Consider the following 20,955-nt stretch of genomic DNA (forward strand, 5'->3'; position numbering starts at 1 on the left):
TAATAGATAATCTTTTAATGGTCCTATGATTATGCCTACTAGCCTCGCTAAGCATTCGGGTTTATGATATATGTGTTTTGGTTTCTGCTTGGCGGAGAGTGAGAAAGAAGGAGAGTGGATAAATTGATACGTTTCCTCCTTTTCTTCTCTTGTACTTCTACACATACATTCCCGTATTGCCTATTGCAAAAGCCATAAAAGGGCAGAGGCGTTAGGTACCCATTGAAATGTGCAAAAGAGGAAGAACGTTGGTTTTGTCTTCCCAATAAAGAGGCTTATGAGGACTAAAAAAAAAAAAAAAAAATAAATAAATAAAACAACACATAAACACTTATTAACAATAGTACTAGATTTAAAACAGTTCTAGATAAACACCTTAAACCGAAGTCTCGAAACATGCCTACACAACGTTAAAAACACGTAAAAATACAACACGTAACTCTAACACATAACATTTCCAAATATAACTAACATATATACAGCTACACTAAACAGTATCTAAGTAGGCTCAAAATAAAATTTTAACCATGTAAAACATATAAAACAAACCTTACCTGTCACGACGTGAAGTAACTCCCAACCGCGAGCTTCCCTTCAACCCAAATGACCCAAAACAACATGACCGGGTTACAAAATAGAGCACCCAAAACATAATAAAACATTTAACTATAACAAAAAAACCCTCATTAAATCAGGTAAAATGTAAATTCACACCCAAATATTTTCTACTATTTAGTTACAATAGACCCCTTTTTTTCATGTACCTAAAAATTGACTAAAAATTTTCATCATGTGTAAAATTATAAAAATAAATATTTCAAAAATTAAAATATTTATTATTATAATTTCTAAAAAGAAAAAAATACAAAACAATGTATGAAAAATTGTTAGAAATATTTTGCATGAAGTATAAAATTTTATTTATGTTAAAAATGTGTTTGTTTTCAAAACATTGTTAAAAAATTAATATTAATATTTTACATATTAATATTAATAAAACAACGTATCACATGTTTGTACTACAAATATGAAAATGTTAAAAATGCTTATATATGAAAAGATTTGCCAAAAGTTTGGTATAAATATTTTGAAAACCTATTGCTATTTTACATTTAATTTAAAACACACAATTGTACTACATTATAAATAATGTAAATGTATTAAAAATGTGTACAAAATATAGTAAATGTACATAACATTTTTTCTGACCTATATTTGAATTGAATTACAATGTAAATAATGATATTTCTGAATGATTCTACTCAAATAAATAAACAATACAAATTTACAAAAACTACAATAAAAACTATGTTCTTGTCTTATTAATTCTGGTTCTGTGATTATTTATATTTACCTTCTATTATCAATATTGAACATATGTAAAAAAATTGTTTTTACAAAAATAAAAAAAGTACAAATATTATAAAATTACAGAATACCATTACCCATTATTCCAATACAAAATATTCAGATTTTGTTCCTACTAATCACATTAAATATATCAATAAACATATCACATTACAACTTTAACTATATTTATTATCCTAAACTATAAATATTTCATTAAGTAGTACAAATCCAATATATAATAATAAAATCCAATTAATATACACTTAGGTGCCAATTCCGATCTGGTAAAAAAATTCCCCGTCCGACTCGTATCCGGATTTTTTTCCGTCCGAATTGTCAAAGTAGCGTACAAACTGCCAAGTACGATTCGAACGGAAAAAAGTCCATACGAATCGCATTGGGAAGATTTCCCCACACGTCCTCGGGTCGGGAAAAGTCACCGACACGTCCCCGGTCGAAAAACCCACCGTGCGGAAAAATAAAGTCCGACTGCGCAAGTACGATCCCTCCCGTCCTCCCCATTTCACAACCGTACGCAAAAAACACCGTCCGAACCGAACTCCCATAGCAACCATGGAGACATGTGCCCGCATACGCGCCGAACACCCCACCACCCCCCCCCGCCCGTGTATGTACGCACCGAACCCCCACCCGTGTATGTACGCCCCCGAACCCCCACCCGTGTATGTACGCACCGAACCCCCACCTGTGTATGTATGCCCCCGAACCCCCCCCAGCCGTGTATGTACGCACCGAACCACCACCCGTGTATGTACGCCCCCGAACCCCCACCCGTGTATGTACGCACCAAACCCCCCCCAGCCGTGTATGTACGCACCGAACCCCCACCCGTGTATGTACGCCCCTGAACCCCCCCCAGCCGTGTATGTACGCACCGAACCACCACCCGTGTATGTACGCCCCCGAACCCCCACCCGTGTATGTAGTCACCAAACCCCCCCAGCCGTGTATGTACGCACCAAACCCCCCCCCAGCCGTGTATGTACGCACCAAACCCCCACCCGTGCATGTACGCCCCCGAACCCCCACCCGTGTATGTACGCACCAAACCCCCACCCGTGTATGAACGGACCGAACCCCCCCAGCCGTGTATGTACGCACCGAACCCCCCCCAGCCGTGTATGTACGCACTGAACCCCCACCCGTGTATGTACGCCCCCGAACCCCCCCCAGCCGTGTATGTACGCACCGAACCACCACCCGTGTATGTACGCCCCCGAACGCCCCCGAACCCCCCCCCCAGCCGTGTATGTATGCACCGAACCACCACCCGTGTATGTACGCCCCCGAACCCCCACCCGTGTATGTACGCACCAAACCCCCCCAGCCGTGTATGTACGCACCAAACCCCCCCAGCCGTGTATGTACGCACCGAACCACCACCCGTGTATGTACGCACCAAACCCCCCCCAGCCGTGTATGTACGCACCGAACCCCCCCCAGCCGTGTATGTACGCACCAAACCCCCACCCGTGTATGTACGCCCCCGAACCCCCCCCCAGCCGTGTATGGACGCACCGAACCACCACCCATGTATGTACGCCCCCGAACGCCCCCGAACCCCCCCCAGCCGTGTATGTACGCACCGAACCACCACCCGTGTATGTACGCCCCCGAACCCCCACCCGTGTATGTACGCACCAAACCCCCCCCCCAGCCGTGTATGTACGCACCGAACCACCACCCGTGTATGTATGCACCAAACCCCCACCCCAGCCGTGTATGTACGCACCGAACCACCACCCGTGTATGTACGCCCCCGAACCCCCACCCGTGTATGTACGCACCGAACCACCACCCGTGTATGTACGCCCCCGAACCCCCACCCGTGTATGTACGCACCAAACCCCCCCAGCCGTGTATGTACGCACCAAACCCCCCCAGCCGTGTATGTACGCACCGAACCACCACCCGTGTATGTACGCACCAAACCCCCACCCCAGCCGTGTATGTACGCACCGAACCCCCCCCCAGCCGTGTATGTACGCACCGAACCCCCACCCGTGTATGTACGCCCCCGAACCCCCCCCAGCCGTGTATGTACGCACCGAACCACCACCCGTGTATGTACGCCCCCGAACGCCCCCGAACCCCCCCCCAGCCGTGTATGTACGCACCGAACCACCACCCGTGTATGTACGCCCCCGAACCCCCACCCGTGTATGTACGCACCAAACCCCCCCCAGCCGTGTATGTACGCACCAAACCCCCCCCCCAGCCGTGTATGTACGCACCGAACCACCACCCGTGTATGTACGCACCAAACCCCCACCCCAGCCGTGTATGTACGCACCGAACCACCACCCGTGTATGTACGCCCCCGAACCCCCACCCGTGTATGTACGCACCAAACCCCCCCCCAGCCGTGTATGTACGCCCCCGAACCCCCCCCCAGCCGTGTATGTACGCACCGAACCACCACCCGTGTATGTACGCCCCCGAACGCCCCCGAACCCCCCCCCAGCCGTGTATGTACGCACCGAACCACCACCCGTGTATGTACGCCCCCGAACCCCCACCCGTGTATGTACGCACCAAACCCCCCCAGCCGTGTATGTACGCACCGAACCACCACCCGTGTATGTACGCACCAAACCCCCACCCCAGCCGTGTATGTACGCACCGCACCCCCACCAGTGCATGTACGGACCGTACTGACGCCAAAAAAACACGTACTGGACCAGGACAAACCATACTTACACAAGGAGAGTCAAGTAGAGTTTCCCCACACCACCAAACATGCCCAACTACCCCACAAACATCACATACACTCACCTGCAACTGCCAAACTGCCAAACAGAGGCCCAAAACTCAATCACTCCTCATAACACACCCACACAAATTTCAAACACAGCCACACCCACAAATGGACCAATAAAAATGGACCACACACACAAACCATGAGCCTTTGCAACAGACCCACTGCTGCCAGAGCCCACAGACGACCCACACCACCATACTTGAACCTCACACTTGCATACCTTCACACAACCACCTATACAAACACCCCCTCATCACATTCACACACACACCTCCACTACCACACCCACACACCCACAACCATCCACACCCACACCCCCACAACCATCCACACCCACACCCCCACAACCATCCACACCCACACCCCACGCCATGTCCACCACCAAGAATCCAAAGTTCACAAAGGAGGAGCTGGAGATCCTTGTCGACGAAATCCTCAGAGTCGAGCCACAGCTCTTTGGGACATTGGTCAGACAGACCAGCATATCCGAAAAAACGGCCATGTGGCAGAGGATCGTCGATTCTGTGAATGCTGTTGGGACCACCAGAAGGACCAGGCACGAGTGCCAATCCAGGTGGTACGATCTGCGGAGGACGGTCAAGAGGAAGATGACTGAGAATCACAACCAGGGGAACATCACTGGAGGAGGGCCGCCCCCCAGACCGGTACAATACCATCCCTGGGAGGAGAAGGTGATGTCCACGCTGGCGGTGGAGGGACTACACGGACTGCCAGGACTCCCAGACCCTGGTGAGTACACAAACAACTCACCGCACATGGGGGGGATGCCATACACAATCAATCATGCATGCCACCCTCCCCAAGCCACCACCGGACACAACAACACTCCACAAACACACACATGCCACTAGCGCCTCCATGCCCCATGCATCAATCAGGGCCATGCCAAGTCACAGGCCACACAAAACACCAACACAACACAGGATGTGGTCGATGCTGGGAGTGGGGGCATCAAAACTAACATTGAGCAACTCACAAGCACACAACAATGCCCTCAGCCCATATGGCCCAGGGCACAGCCATACAAACTGTGTGTACCCACACAGTACTGTCTTGCCTGCAAATGGTGGCTGCCATGCAGGATGACATGGGTCTGAAGGCACAATTTGCACATAACAGCAGACAATGAAGATGCATCGCTCTGATAGAGTCTCAGCACACACCGCCACAGCAGCAGCCTACACTCAGACACACTGCCCAATGGGTGCCCGGAGAACAGGGACTAACTCACATGAACAAGCCAATGGCCATTCAAAGACCGGCTAACTGTGTGTGCCCAGGAAGCTGGCCTGAGGTGACAGAGAGTGACAAAGAGAGGGAGGGAGAGGGGGAATGAGAGGGAAGGAGACAGAGGGGGAGACAGGGAGACAGACAGAGGGAGGGAGTAGGGTGACAGAGGGAGACCGACAGAGGGAGGGAGGAGGGTGACAGAGGGAGGGAGGAAGGGAGACACAGGGAGACTAAATCACCCTTGGGTGGTGTGGCCATGTCCACTCGTCAGCCGGTGGACTGTGTGCATGCAGACCAGGTCTGGCAGTGCCTCAACCCCCCCTTCCGTAGATGAAGACCGGTCCATGTGTCAATCTGTGCATGAGTCCATCCGTGCTGCAGGCACAGACCTAACCACACACCCAGTATACCCACCCACTGTGTCGGTAAGAACCCTGTCACAAATGCTTCAGTCCCCTACCTGCAACATCAAATTGCCTTGGCAAAACACCATTTGGCCACGTACAGTGCAACACGTAAGGCACCTCTGCATGGCTCGCTACGCCCGCACACCACACTGCTGACTGTGTACCCAAATAGATGCATCAACTAAGATTGTGTCTCACACATGCGTAAAGCCCTGACAGCTGTGGACAAGGGACATAGCCATGCACAAGTGCACTGTGAGAGGAATGCAGGACAGATCCAACTACCCAGAGGAAGAGTGCCAAATCAGAAATGCATGCAACATGGATGCCACATCTGACACTGTTAACATTGTCTCTCTCACACACAGGTCAACGTCGACGAACACCCCCCAACACTGGGGGGGAAGTCTCACAGGACCAGGCTCCGCGGGATGAGGACCCCACCGCCAGTGATGACTCTCACCACTCCGTGGATGACCCAGACCAACCTGGCCCCTCTGGTGTCCAACCACCTGCAGCACCTGCGTCAGGTACAACTGTGCCAACCACCACCCCCATTCCTGCCACATCCCAGGAGACGTCCAGGAGCCCTGCCCGCACACGACCACCCAGCCAGTCTGCCCAGGAGGGACACGGTCCTCCGGGCACCCAGGAGGAGGCAGGCGGCAACGCAGATGCCATCCCTCAGGGGTCCCGGAGACCCGATGCACCCACAACGGCAGGCCAGGTGCACGTGGGCAGGGGTGGCGGGAGTGGAGGACGGCGGAGGCGCGAACCTGACCAGGCAGCTCAGGACCCGGTAGTGTCCCAGGTCAGCAACATCCTGGATACATACCGGCGTGACACCAGGGGCATGGACCAGATTGCGTCCACCCTCAATGACATCAAGGGGACCCTCCAGGAGATGAAGACCCTGCAGTCCCAGCAACATGCCTGTCAACTGCAACACCAAGGAAGGATGGAGGATAGACAGGCTGAGCTCGTGGCGGTGCAAACCCAAATGACCGGTGTACTCCGTCGGATTGCCGACAACATGGGCAACCCTCCCTGTGGCACCAGGCGAAGGCCATTACCAGACACAGGGAGGGATCAGGAGGAGGAGGATTCATCCGACGGAGCGTCACAGACATCGTCACGGACTGCTTCCGAGGGTCCCCGCAGGAAGGTGGGTCGTCCACGAAAAAGACTGTGAGAGTCAGCAGAACATCACCATCTCCCAGGTCACCTGGCCTGGCACCTGGCCCTCTGGCCCAATAGCAGCACATGACATTCTCTGCCACATGGACTTGCTGGTCACTGTCTGACCTATGTTGACGAAGACTGTGGCATGGACTCTGACATTTTGCTACGGCAAGGATACCAACTCCCCCAGTGAACTTTGGATTCTACACTCCCGCTGTGCACCTCTTGTCATCCCCACAAACCCGTACCCCACCACAAATAAATTAATCACACTTACAAGATGATGCCGTGATTCTGCATTATTACAATACATGTGTGTGTCGTGAAGTCAAAGCATGCCTGATCTCAGAATTAACTCCAACCATCCAAACCGTGGGGTCGCAGTCTTGCCCAGGACACACATGGGTCCCAATGTATCATCTGATACAGACATGGAGTACCATACTCACCTGTGCTGGGCCCAACCAGCTGAGTGGTTCCCGCACAACTGTGGCTACAGACACATTCAGGGGAGCAACAGTCATGCGCAGAGGTCAGGGATCATGTGGAGTGACCTGGCTTGCCGCTCCCAGGTATGTCTAGACATGTGTCCCTACAATGTGCAGCATGCTTGCGTCAGGCGGATGTTGAGAATGGTGGCTAGGCCAAGGTTGGATGCATGGAGATGCCAGAATGCAGTTTAGGATCACAGTGCCACATGGTTGTGTTGGGGTTGTGGGCTGCATCATGAGTGTGGGCGTGGATCGAGAAGGTCATCCTGCAGCTGGCTGTGAAACATTCCCCCCATCCCGTTTGGACGTTGATGTGGCCTGGTTGCCCGACGCAGTAGCAGAGCTGTGCAGATGCACTCCGGATATGGACAAGTACCATGGGAGTCGTAAGGCACATGTCCGTAGACTGCAGGGTAGGATTCGACACGGATGTTGTAGTTGCCCTGGGGGATGGTCTCTCTTGCCTTGAGGTGGATGGAACTGTGCATCTTGTGCATAATACAGTTCCCACTCCCTGACAAACCCCTAGCATCTTGTCACTCTACACATAGACACATATGCACCACCTATGAAAACTATGCCAGACATGCCGCACGCACAGTGGCAACAGGCCACCATTGACAGGGAAGAGGCACCTTGGAGACAGAGGGACAAATTTATTAGTCATGTGTGTTGGAATGACAATGATACTCTGTCAACACATACACAGGTCATGTGGATGAACATGTGGGAGCAACACTGGCACCCCCCATTGCAACACAGATGCTGGTATCCCATTGACCTGGCACACAAGTGACGGATAACAGCTAAACACCCCCTGCTGCCACGGAGAGGCCGCTATACACCATTGAGGCCCTGATGGGGCAATCACACACCATGTCAACCCGGTGCAACCTGTATGTTTCCGAGGCCAGTGTTACACACAATGATGGCCTCATCACAATCCCCAATCCCCTGCCACATGACAGTCACCAAGTCTGACCATGGCTCCAGGTGAAGCCTGCCCCATGTCATGTTCCCCATGTAGGATCACCATGTATGCAAATGGAACACACATGAACCGGAGAAGTGCACACAGACTACAAACAATTCACACACCAAAAACGACGTGAGGCATCCCTTACCCTAAGGAGATTTCAACACTTGCCCGTGCATGTGACGCTGAATCAGCACATGTTGCTGTGTTCATGAGGAGTAGCAGGAGCACAACAATGCCACCAGCAGACAGCATGCACATGGACCTGTGGAAGAGAGACACACAAGGAGTCAGCACAAAGGAGCACATCCGCAAGCATGTACTCAACACGTATCATGTTGTCAACATGACAGGTGACAATGATGACCCTCAGACAACATCCTTCCATTGCGCCATCACTTGAGTGACACTTCAATACACACCACTGACTCACTTGGCAGACATGCAGATGGACACACACATTGCAACACATGCCACACACGGCCCAATGCGTGCACACTCAGACACTGGAACTCACCACTAAGCAAAGAAGTTGCGTATGAGCCGACTCCGCATGTCCTCCACAGCCTCCTCCTCCTCCACATCACTTGCCCCATCACCAAGGCCTTCATCCTCCACGGGTGGATGGTCCTGGTCATCTTGATCCAGTATGAGTGGAACAGCTTCCTCCACTGCCATGTTGTGCAGCATGCAGCAGACGATGATGATCTTGCACACCTTCACCGGGGCATATGGGAGTGCTCCGCCGGTCTTGTGGAGGCACCGGAATCGGCTCTTCAGAAGGCCAAACGTCCTCTCAATGACTCTCCTGGTCCGCCCATGTGCGTTGTTGTAGCGGTGCTCGGCAGCCGTGCTGGGGTTGCGGACAGGCGTCATCAGCCATGGCATGTTGGGATAGCCAGCGTCCCCTACAAGGAAACATCATGGACAGAAGTGTGTCAGCACAGGCAGTGAGATTGGAAGATGACGCCAAACACTGAACTGCCAGAGTCTACCCACCAACAATACATGCTCGCTCGTTCCGCAGCTGCAGCATCATTTCAGGCAGCCTGCTACGCCTCATGACGAAGGCATCGTGTGCTGATCCTGGAAAGCGAACACAGACATGTGAAATCACCATGTTGGACAGACACACCACAAGGGCATTAATGGAGTGATAATGTTTGCGATTCCTATACACCACCTCCTGTGCCTGTGGTGGTACCAACGCAACATGTGTCCCATCTATGGACCCAATGACATGGGGCATCCCTCCCAGGGCATAGAACTCACGCTTGACATCTGTCAACTGCTCACGAATTGGGAATTTAATGTACTCATCCAGGTGAACCAACATGGCCTCTAAGAAATCATGCAGAACACGGCTGAACATCGTCTGGGACATGCCCCCGACATCAGCAATGGTATGTTGGAACGTACCCGTGGCAAGGAAATGTAGGGCTGCCATCACCTTCAACTTGGGTGTCAGTGCACTGGGATACCTGTGGCGCGGGAGGAGTTGTGCTTCCAGCCGGCCAGTCAACTCATCAATCAACCGTTGGCTGAATCTGTAGCGGCGTATACAGTCCCGTTCATGCAGGGCAGCCATGTCTGGCATACGTCGAGGGAGCGGCGGAGCCCTGCAGTGAAATGGAAGGAACACCGAAGAGTGAGCACTGTACAACGACATCGTCAATGCACTGAGCACATGTTACACAGCCAATACACATATGCCACGTTGTGAGTCAGGTCTGTGCCACATTTCCTGGACACGTACGCCAGTCAGGTGACACTCCTACCAAGGGACAGCCACTAACGGAGGGGGGCAAGATCACGATGACATGGCATGAGACTAGCTGTGGGCCAGTGTGAGTGAACATGCACACGCATCACAGGATTCACAGACATCCACACATGTGCAGAAGTAGTATGCGTATGGTACAGACAGGTAGTTGGATGCGATATGCACTGGTCACATGTCATAGGAATAGGACAGGCCACACACATTGCCTTTGAGGAGTACATGTCGAGACAGAACATACATAGGGAGCATGTGGATATGTACTTGTGTTGATACTCCGTGTAGTTGCATACATACACACCTCATGGCAAATCACATATGTGGGCTGGTGTGCGGAACAGTGTGCCATGCCCATCGACACACAAACACATGTTGGCAGCAGCAACTGCTGATGCATTGAACCACACACCTACAGCAAAATCATGGAAAGACATGCCACACACATGACATGGTTGCAGCGTGCAACGCAGCCATACACATGTCATGTGTAATATTCCGTGTACCTGGCATCAGGGGACAGGTGCGGGTGTCCGTGACTGGGACATGCAAGTGACTCATGGCTCCACTAGTGTGTACGACATGCACACATGTCAAAGGAGTGCAGGGGATGTGTTGTACAATGCGCACCATCACACACGACATGTGTACACAGCTCATCGTACATGTGCTTTGCCCACACCTCAGGGGTAAAGTGCCACATCACATCCTGACACACCTGTGTCACACACATGTGGTATTGCACAGACAATGCATTGGTGTCCACCCTTGGCAATACCTGTCCGCTCCATTCCTGTCTGTGTGCCGCCTGTCACCACTGACAGTTGTGAAACGCACCGTACATACGCTCGGAGTGCGTGTATAGGGTCCCTGGGCCAATATTGCCGCTGGCGTATGCGTACGCCACAGTAGTACGGACCGTACAAGCGCTTGTACGGTCCGGATCACAATATGGGCGCTGGCGTATGCGTACGCCACAGTAGTACGGACCGTACAAGCGCTTGTGCGGTCCGGATCACAATATGGGCGCTGGCGTATGCGTACGCCACAGTAGTACGGACCGTACAAGCGCTTGTACGGTTCGGATCACAATATGGGCGCTGGCGTATGCGTACGCCACAGTAGTACGGACCGTACAAGCGCTTGTACGGTCCGGATCACAATATGGGCGCTGGCGTATGCGTACGCCACAGTAGTACGGACTGTACACGCGCTTGTACGGTCCGTACTACTGTGGCGTACGCATACGCCAGCGCCCATATTGTGATCCGGACCGTACAAGCGCTTGTACAGTCCGTACTACTGTGGCGTACGCATACGCCAGCGCCCATATTGTGATCCGGACCGTACAAGCGCTTGTACAGTCCGTACTACTGTGGCGTACGCATACGCCAGCGCCCATATTGTGATCCGGACCGTACAAGCGCTTGTACAGTCCGTACTACTGTGGCGTACGCATACGCCAGCGCCCATATTGTGATCCGGACCGTACAAGCGCTTGTACGGTCGGTATCACTGCTTGTGGGGTGCCCTAGGGCGTGGAACGCACCATACCTGTGTGTAAATGTATGAAAACACATAGGGGACACATGAGGGACAAGTATAAGGGCCTAAATGCATGATGGTTGCCATGGAGACTGAGTTAAATTTTTGAATTTGAGCACCAGGTGCACAGCAGAAGTCAGTTTGAAAGAATCTACATTGTTGCAATGTGGATGTTGACTTGACATCATTATCAAAACTGAAACCATGCAAAGCCACACACTGGGGTAGGTTTGAAGGGATTGGATGAAACGTAGGATGCTAATGTGACTGACCAATCAATCTGTACTCCTATACATGAACAGGCCAGCCAGGCATATATAAGGCAGCCAGGTCCCATGAGAGAGCACTTGCCTGCACATCCATTCATCCATGACCACTGCTGCTGATAGTGATTCCTCTGGCACCATGTCCAGGACTGTGGAGAGGTCACAGCCATTCAGCCAGGAGGAGAACCTTGCCCTGATAGATGTGATCCTCCCACAGTTCCAGAGCCTGTATGGTCGACCAGGGGTTCAGGTGAGTGCAGACTCCACTAGCTTAGACTGTGCCCCTTTTGTGTGACAGTGACTTCTGGCATTGTGTCCATGTGTGACAGACATGCACTGTTGTTTGGAGTGGGTCCCAGGGTGTGGAAGGCCTCATGTCACCCATGCAGAGCATGCTGTGTTTCCTGTGTGCACTCCTCACTTGCATAGTGCCTACTGTGACAATGAATGCAAGGTGCATGCCACATTCTGCCTGCATACTCCTCCTGGGGATGTTGTTTCCACAGTCCTGATGTGATCCTGTGTTCCCCCCAGTGTGACAGGTGTCAGTACCCATGGATGTGTGTTTGTTCAGTGTACCTGTGCTGTGAGTGTCCAAAGGCCGTGTTCGTCCCCTGCACATTGGTGTGTGTGTTAGTCCCCTGTCATGTGGGTGAGTGCATATGGGGAGTGTTGCACACAAGCAGCATGAGGGATGGATATGGCCTGGCCATCCGATGTGAGCAGGGAGCAGTGCTGTGTGCATGCCGTGCTGAGCCAGCCCCACACCTGTGACACCCCCGTCTACTGGCACATGGGCAGAGTGAGGTGTGTACCCGCAGTTGGCAATGCCATGTGATTGTCCTGTACCTGTGTGTGTCTGTGTACTCTGCTGAGGTAGCATCAGTGTGCTGGGGCAGGTGACTGCTGTGAGGTGCTGTACATAATCCTGGTGTAGCCTGTGAGGCACAGTGTGATCCCTGGTCATTGAGTGTGTGGTACCCCTCATGCCACCCGTGTGCTTTCACTGGCACGTAGTGCATTTGGCCTTCCACAGTGGATAATGTCCCTATGACAAAGGTGCAATTAGTTGCATGCATACCATGGCCTGTTCATAATGAGGATTGTTCTATATGTGTGTCTCTGTGTCTTTGCTCATGTGGATTAATGTATTCTCTCTTTTGCATCCTCACAGGTAGGCGCCATTGCCAAGGGGGAGATCTGGAGGGAAGCCGTCAGTGCCGTGAGGGGTACAGAGGGTCGGAGGCGGAGCCTGTCTCAGGTGAGGAAACGCTGGCAGGACATCCGGTGCTGGACGAGGAGGATTGCACGGCTCCTGCTGGGGGACTCACCTGAGAGCCGTAAGAACCGTGGGCGCCATCGTCTGACCCACATCCAGAAGCGTGTGCTGGCGGTGGTCTTCCCCGATATGGACAGGCGCCTACAGGAGAGGCAGCAGCAGGAAGGGGGTAGGTACATGTGTGTCAGTTGTGTGTCCCCAGCCAATGTAAGTGTGCAGTTGCATGGATACACTGCCAGGGTTTGATTGTGCAGTGCGTCAACTTCTCCACAAAGTAGCACAGTGCTGTTCTCACTCCCTCCCTTCCCCTCCTTGCAATGTGTTCCCTGGTCTGTCTGTAGCCACTCTTGCACAATGTTATTTAGGCAGGCAGTTCATGCAGGTGCCCTATGCTATCAGCATCATATGTGGGGGTGATGTGCCACAGGTATGGGGACCTTGCGTGTGCCATGGCCAATTTCAGTCATTGTGGTGTCCATGTCACTTGGCACTGATTGTGAATCACGACATAGGGGTGTGTCTCCAAAATGTACAGCCTTCCAGCATGCATGTCCAATTGTGTGCCCTCTGACATGATGTGCCTGAGTGGGAGGCCTGCTAAGTGCAGGGACGGTTGCTTAATTTGCAGTCATGTCCATCCTGGACCATGGAGGAGTGTGGGCACTACTGTGCCCTGGGGCACCTCTTCCTAGGTATCATGTGCGTCATCCAACAATATGGCCATTCACTGTGTCTTCACCATGGGTTGGGTAGGGTGGCATTGTACCCTGGGCTCAACTGTTAGGACCTACAGGTTGCTACATGTGTCCACTGTACAGGGGGACCCATTTTGCTTGTGCATACTCACAGTGGGCATTACCTGTGTGTGTTGTTGAGACAATCTGATGATGTTTGCCTGTCAATGATGTGTGGACATGGCCACCAGGGGCTGTGTGTGTACAGTCATGAATTAGTGGAGGCCATGTGTTTCCATCCCAGAGTAAGAGGTGTACATACTTTCTCCGTCTCAATGAGATTGTCTCAGGTGTGGGTGGTTTGTGCGTACAAGGCCTACATGTCAGAAGCTTCAACCTCCTTGCTGGGTTTAGCCTGTGTGTGATGTTTGACTGGACATACGCTCAAGGTGCAGTGACCCTGTCATGTGTGGCCTGGTTTCATGTATTGCCTTTGCAGCATGCGGCAAGAGTAAATGGATATGATTCATGCTCATCCCTTTTTGACGACGCAGTGTGGTGCAGGTGCTGTGCACATTTGTCCCCAGAGGCTGGCTCCTCTCTAAAATTTCAGGTGCAGTGATTTGCTGTTGTGTCATGATCTCCATTGTGTCTCAGTGGCATGGTGGGTCGAAAAACTGTGTGTTCCATGGCCTACATGTGTACATTGTTTTGTAGGTGTTACTCCTGTTGCTTTTCAGGCTATGCAATGTGACCTATGTATATTTGACTCATGTGACATATGTGTACAGGTGTCTGATTTTCTCCTGTCTCTTCACCTTGCCCACAGCATCGCCGGGGGACACGGAAGGAGACACTAGCACGGACCGGGAGGAGGGATTGAGCACCAGTGCCAGCAGTGCTGTCCTGTCTGGCACATGGAGTGGCACGGAGGCCGAAGGGAGTGAGGCAGAGGACCTGTTGACTGCCAACACAGACTATGACGCAGACGGGTCCGAGGCTGAGCTCCCAGAGGTGGCGGAGTCTGCCCCCCCAGCTGATGGCAGCCCTCCACATCCCCCCGCCACCTCAGGTTCCATCACCGGCCTCCCACATGCTCGTGGCCCTTCCCTCCGTGCTCGGTCCCCACATGTCTCCTTCCTGCCAGGCACCGCACCCCCTGCCCCTGTCACCACTGCTGCGGTGAGTGCGGAGTCTGTGGACATCCTGAGGCAGTTGCAGGTTGGTCAGACTGCGATGCTAAATGTCCTCCATGCCCACACCCAGGTGCTGACCCAGATGGAGGCATACATGGAGGGCATGTCGGCTGCGCAGTCTGACCAACGGCAGTTGCTGAGGTCCATAGACTCCACACTGACTGCAGCACTGGATCTCCTGCAGCGCTGCGTAACACTCCCTACCCCTGCCCCATCCACAATTCCCACTCCCGTGCCTGTCCCACGCACATCCAGACGTCAGCGTGCACGCACCCCAACAGACACAGGCACCACACCACCAGGGAAGTCGAAGCGCACACCTCCTGTCACGCACACACAGGGTGAGGAAGGCACACCCACTGGGTCGGGGGGAAACGTAGAACACGCAGCCACAGTGGGAGTCCGCATTCCACACAACCCACTCCCTCCAAATCCACTCCCCTTAGCTCTCCTGGCCAACAGTCAGTGACAGCATCATCCACTGCGAGTGTGCCCCCCAGCCCCAGGATGACACCACCCCGCAAGCGGTGGAGGCGGGACCCGGCCAGGGGAGTTGAGTCCCCCACCCTGTCCACACCCTCCCCCAGTGGCGCTGCGACCCATCCCTTTGCCCCCCCCCCCTCCTTGGGGCCTGTGGTTGGATTGGGTGCGGGGGAGTCGCTGGGGGAACTTGCCGACGTGTGCAGCGCCATTCTGTCCTCCACCTTTGGCGCTGGCACCCCCCCTGTGGCAGAATCATCCCTCCCTGCACCCACAACACCTACCCTTTCCCCTCCTGTCCCTGCGGTGCCTGTTTCCACCCTCCCCCCTGATGCCCCCTCTTCTGTGGATGAAATGGACTTGTGAACGGTGCAGGCAAGCTAGGGGACACACGTCCCGATGTGTACCCCCCCCCGGACTTTGCTGCTGGGCTGGCCCATGGCCCTTGTACATAGTGGACATTTTCTCAGATATATTTTCCTGCTGAATAAAGCCTTTTATTTTGGTTTTGCACACTGATGCTTTCCTGGACTTGCTGTTGGTGCTGGTGCTCCCTGCGTTGGGGTGGTGATAATGTGTTAGGGGTCTGTGAAATGTTGGAGTGTGCTGCTCATGGGTTGTACCCTGCCATCTGCGTGCCATCACAAAGGTCTCTGCCAATGGTATTTGGTCATGTTTGCTCTCACTGTATGGTGACATTGTCCCAAGGTGTGTTCCATCCTCTGTGGAGCAGGCCATTTTCCCTGCAGGGTGTCTCCCAAATGCTGTGCTGTGCTGTGTCTACATTTCCTGGATGTGTGAGGGTTGCCGTTCAATATAGCCATGCTGGCTCAGCGATGGCTCCGCCTGCATCTGGGGTATCACCCTTGTAGGTCACTGAACTTGTTGATGGGGTATATTGTCCTATGTCTGGGCACTGCTGGGAGGACTCTGCACACACCCCTCCTGTGTCTGGGCACTGCTGGGAGGACCCTGCACCCATCCCTCCTGTGTCTGGGCACTGCTGGGGGACTCTGCACCCACCCCTCCTGTGTCTGGGCACTGCTGGGAGGACTCTGCACCCACCCCTCCTGTGTCTGGGCACTGCTGGGAGGACCCTGCACCCACCCCTCCTGTGTCTGGGCACTGCTGGGAGGACCCTGCACCCACCCCTCCTGTGTCTGGGCACTGCTGGGGGTGTTTGGCACACCCCATTCTTATTGCAGGTTCGGTGCGTACATACACGGGTGGGGGTTTGGTGCGTACATACACGGGTGGGGGTTCGGTGCGTACATACACGGGTGAGGTTTCGTTGCGTACATACACGGGTGGCCGGGTGGCGCTTGGGTGCGTACATACACGGGTGAAGTTTCGGTGCGTACATACACGGGTGGCGCTTGGGTGCGTACATACACGGGTGGGGGTTCGGTGCGTACATACACGGGTGAGGTTTCGGTGCGTACATACACGGGTGGCGCTTGGGTGCGTACATACACGGGTGGGGGTTCGGTGCGTACATACACGGGTGAGGTTTCGGTGCGTACATACACGGGTGGGGGTTCGGGGCGTACATACACGGGTGAGGTTTCGGTGCGTACATACACGGGTGGCGCTTGGGTGCGTACATACACGGGTGGGGGTTCGGTGCGTACATACACGGGTGAGGTTTCGGTGCGTACATACACGGGTGGGGGTTCGGGGCGTACATACACGGGTGAGGTTTCGGTGCGTACATACACGGGTGGCGCTTGGGTGCGTACATACACGGGTGGGGGTTCGGTGCGTACATACACGGTTGAGGTTTCGGTGCGTACATACACGGGTGGGGGTTCGGGGCGTACATACACGGCTGGGGGTTCGGTGCGTACATACACGGCTGGGGGTTTGGTGCGTACATACACGGGTGGGGGTTCGGGGCGTATATACACGGGTGGTGCTTGGGTGCGTACATACACGGGTGGGGGTTCGGGGCGTACATGCACGGGTGGGGGTACGGGCCGTACTTCTACGGGTGGGGGTACGGTCCGTACATACCCCTGCCCACGCTCTGCGTGCCTGGGTACGGGCCGTACCCATGCCTTTGGTGGGTGGGTACGGTGCGTCCCCCCATTGTTGCGGTGCCGTGGGGTCCGCACTGTACACAGGCCTTGGGGGCGTGGCTACGGGTCATACCACGCGTACCCCTACATGACCCCAGCAATGCTGGTACGAGCTGTACCAAGGCCTTTCTGACGTGGGTACGGGCCGTACCGCCATTGTTGGAGTGACGTAGGGGGACGCGTGGTACGTTCCGTACCCACGCTCTTGCGGCCTGGGTAGGGTACGTACCGGTTCGCGTGACCATCCACTTCCGTTGTGGCGGACGCTTGCGTTGCTGGCCTCGCCCCCACACCCTGGCAGTGTCCAGGCCCTGATGGTCAGGTATGTCCAGGCCATGTGTGGTTTGGTACCATGTGTTGGTGTTGTGTGTCCTGCCCCTGCCCCCCCTTTGCCCCTGGTTGTTGTGCTGACCTTCTGCGGCGTCTGCGTCGGTTCCTGTACGCCAGGTGGACTGCTAGGAGGGCAGGGATGGCACGTAGGTTCGGGTCCATGTCTGTTCGTCGCGTCCAGCTGCTCCTTGCGTGTCTCGTCCTGATTTCCCGGCAGTTTTTGGCAGCCGGTAAATATTTACCGTGCGGGATGACGTCGGTTCGAATCGTACTTCCTGGTTCGTGAAACGTAGGCTGGATGCGTACCGACGTCACGTCGGCGCCTTTCAGGATCGGAATTGTGTTTAGTTTCTGTTCGGTCGGTGTTTTGTTCGATTCGTACGGAAATGGTGTTTCCGTATGAATCGTACTTGCATTTTCGGATGGATTTCGCACCGGGTACGAGTCGGACGGAGAAAAGGCTCCGTCCGACGGTTCGTACCCGGTTTTTACCGGATCGGAATTGGCACCTTAATTTTTTTTTTACTATTGCTATATCAATTTAATTTAATTTAATAAAATACCATACATTAAACCTCAAAATATACTATAACCACTGTACTTAACAATAAGATGTAAAAACAACTAATTCTACACTTCCAATGCTATTTAAATTAATTAAATCAATAATAACAAATATACACAATTTACATACTATTATCACTACAAAACATAATAAATACTTTAAACACAAAACATAAATTATTACCTATTTCCACTCTAATCTACAATAAGTTGTAGTAGATAGATGCTGAACAGTAAACATGAATAATTTCCTATTCCCACTCCACTGTACAATAGAATACAATAGCTCCAGTCTATAATAAATTGGACTATGTGCTGGACACTGACCATAAATAATTTACTATTCCCACTCCAGTCTATAATACATTAGAGTAGGTGCTGGACACTGGCCATAAATAATTTACTATTCCCACTCCAGTCTATAATAAATTAGAGTAGGTGCTGGACACTGACCATAAATAATTTACTATTCCCACTCCAATCTATAATAAATTAGAGTAGGTGCTAGACACTGACCATAAATAATTTACTATTCCCACTCCAGTCTATAATAAATTGGACTAGGTGCTGGACACTGACCATAAATAATTTACTATTCCCACTCCAGTCCATAACAAATTAGAGTAGGTGCTGGACAGTGACCATAAATTATTTACTATTCCCACTCCAGTCTATAATAAATTAGAGTAGGTGCTGGACACTGACAATAAATAATTTACTATTCCCACTCCAGTCTATAATAAATTAGAGTAGGTGCTGGACACTGACCATAAATAATTTACTATTCCCACTCCAGTCTATAATAAATTACAGTAGATGCTGGACACTGACCATAAATTATTTACTATTCCCACTCCAGTCTATAATAAATTACAGTAGGTGCTGGACACTGACCATTAATAATTTACTATTCCCACTCCACTCTATAATAAATTAGAGTAGGTGCTGGACACTGACCATAAATAATTTACTATTCCCACTCCAATCTATAATAAATTAGAGTAGGTGCTGGACACTGACCATAAATAATTTACTATTCCCACTCCAGTCTATAATAAATTGAACTAGGTGCTGGACACTGACCATAAATAATTTACTATTCCCACTCCAGTCCATAACAAATTAGAGTAGGTGCTGGACAGTGACCATAAATTATTTACTATTCCCACTCCAGTCTATAATAAATTAGAGTAGGTGCTGGACACTGACCATAAATAATTTACTAATCCCACTCCAGTCTATAATAAATTAGAGTAGGTGCTGGACACTGGCCATAAATAATTTACTATTCCCACTCCAGTCTATAATAAATTACAGTAGATGCTGGACACTGACCATAAATTATTTACTATTCCCACTCCAGTCTATAATAAATTACAGTAGGTGCTGGACACTGACCATTAATAATTTACTATTCCCACTCCAGTCTATAATAAATTAGAGTAGGTGCTGGACACTGACCATAAATAATTTACTATTCCCACTCCAATCTATAATAAATTAGAGTAGGTGCTAGACACTGACCATAAATAATTTAATATTCCCACTCCAGTCTATAATAAATTACAGTAGATGCTGGACACTGACCATAAATTATTTACTATTCCCACTCCAGTCTATAGTAAATTACAGTAGGTGCTGGACACTGACCATAAATAATTTACTATTCCCACTCCAATCTATAATAAATTAGAGTAGGTGCTGGACACTGACCATAAAAAATTTACTGTTCCCACTCCAGTCTATAATAAATTGAACTAGGTGCTGGACACTGACCATAAATAATTTACTATTCCCACTCCAGTCCATAACAAATTAGAGTAGATGCTGGACAGTGACCATAAATTATTTACTATTCCCACTCCAGTCTATAATAAATTACAGTAGGTGCTGGACACTGACCATTAATAATTTACTATTCCCACTCCAGTCTATAATAAATTAGAGTAGGTGCTGGACACTGACCATAAATAATTTACTATTCCCACTCCAGTCTATAATAAATTAGAGTAGGTGCTGGACACTGACCATAAATAATTTACTATTCCCACTCCAGTCTATAATAAATTACAGTAGATGCTGGACACTGACCATAAATTATTTACTATTCCCACTCCAGTCTATAATAAATTACAGTAGGTGGTGGACACTGACCATAAATAATTTACTATTCCCACTTAAGTCTATAATAAATTAGATTAGATGCTGGACAGTGACCATAAATAATGTACTATTCCCACTCCAATCTTTAATAAATTAGAGTAGATGCTGGACACTGACCATAAATAAATTACTATTCCCACTCCCCTTTCTAACAAATTAATGTA

The sequence above is a fragment of the Triturus cristatus genome, chromosome 1_2 (genome assembly GCF_964204655.1).
Source record: "Triturus cristatus chromosome 1_2, aTriCri1.1, whole genome shotgun sequence".
NCBI lineage: Eukaryota > Metazoa > Chordata > Amphibia > Caudata > Salamandridae > Triturus > Triturus cristatus.